This window comes from Lycorma delicatula, chromosome 10, assembly GCF_047948215.1.
Source record: "Lycorma delicatula isolate Av1 chromosome 10, ASM4794821v1, whole genome shotgun sequence".
NCBI classification, from domain to species: domain Eukaryota; kingdom Metazoa; phylum Arthropoda; class Insecta; order Hemiptera; family Fulgoridae; genus Lycorma; species Lycorma delicatula.
This window is the reverse complement of record NC_134464.1, coordinates 62,493,329-62,494,832: the sequence shown is the minus strand read 5'-3', so window position 1 is coordinate 62,494,832 and position 1,504 is coordinate 62,493,329. Positions and strand designations below refer to the sequence as shown.

The 1,504-nt window shown below is 26.9% G+C and overlaps 1 non-coding gene across 1 annotated transcript; it reads left to right on the top strand.

Moving 5' to 3' along the window:
- The first annotated feature begins 1,098 nt into the window (after nucleotides 1–1,098).
- On the top strand, nucleotides 1,099–1,170 carry TRNAG-UCC (transfer RNA glycine (anticodon UCC)). Its single transcript has one exon. It is a non-coding gene; the product is annotated as a tRNA-Gly (tRNA).
- Nucleotides 1,171–1,504: the final 334 nt, after the last annotated feature.

Sequence of the window (1,504 nt, the reverse complement as noted above, 5' to 3'; positions counted from 1 at the left end):
CTTTTCCTTCCCGTTTTCCCTTTTTTCCATTTTCCCCTTCTTACCTTTTTCTATTTTTTTCCTTTTCCGATTTTTCCCACCGGTCCAGTAGTTTTTTAGTCTATAGCGGACTCACAAATCGGAAATATTGAAATGGAACCGAAAAACATTTCGTATAGCGTGTGTTGCTGTTATATCCCAACAGATAAAGCTGTTTTTCAAAAAAATCATGTTTTATCTGTCACAGGTGTGACATCTTAGGTATATAAAAACACGCGCGCGTATTCGAATGCAACGTTGTGCCAAAATTTCAAAACAATCGGTGAAGAACTTTCGGAGATTTAAAATTTTGAACAAACGAACATTTACATTTATATATATATATATATATATTCACTTTCCAACAGAGACCTTAAAATTGTTTCTCTCTTATTCTCTCATTTTTATTAAGATATAGGTTTTAAATTTTTGTTTATTACCCAACAATTTTATTTATACGAAAACCGATTTTTGTTAGCCCGACTAAAGGCAAAAAAGGAAAAAAAATTAAATTTAAAAAATATAATAATAAATATAAATTTACAAAAAGTTATAAAATGTTTCTGTTTAAATTTTCACCTTTAAAATCCGGCAACAAAATTGACGATTAGTAAGTTATTAGTTGTTATTAATTATTTAAATCTACTTCTAAAATCGAAATTTAATAAAAAGGCGTTTTTTTTTTTCATTAAATATTATTGAAGTTATATATAGAAACACTGTTTGCTTAATTTCTACAGCTCAGCAATTTTTTTTTTAAGATCAGCTTTTTTGTGTATTACTTATACGTTTGAAAAATGTCAGCCTTATTGTTAAACCAGCAAATATGCATTGTGTCAAATTTAAGTTCGAAATACCTTCTTTTCAACATTTTTTTAATAAATATTTGAGAAAAGTTTTAATAAAATCACTTACAGCACTTAAAATAACAAAATGAAAGTCTTTGTTTTGTTCACGAAGCAACGTTATTTATTTATGACTCATGCCTTTCACTAATAACACTATACTAAAACAGCTAATAATAGTGAACAATTTTTCCTTGCATTTATAATATTGTTTTTAGTTGCAAATTGACAAGATGCGATGGTGGTGTAATGGTGAGCATAGTTGCCTTCCAAGCAGTTGATCCGGGTTCGATTCCCGGCCATCGCACGTATTTTTTTTTTTTTTTTTTTACGTAAAAAAACTAATAATTAATTTGTATGTTATAAAAATTAATTATGTGGTCGATACATTTTGACGGAGTTAAATAAAATAACAGGTTCTTAATTCAACCATAGGCATTTTTTAAACATATTATAGCCTTACTCTTTACCAAATGGATGGATTTCAATGTATTTTTTTATTTTCCATTAGAAATTGTTCTGGTGATCGCGATGAACGTTTTTTCTAATAAATATGTGAACTTTTTTAATTTAAATTTGTCTACGTAAAAATTTGAAGACATATTTATTATCATTTTTTTTTTATAATTAAATATTTATAG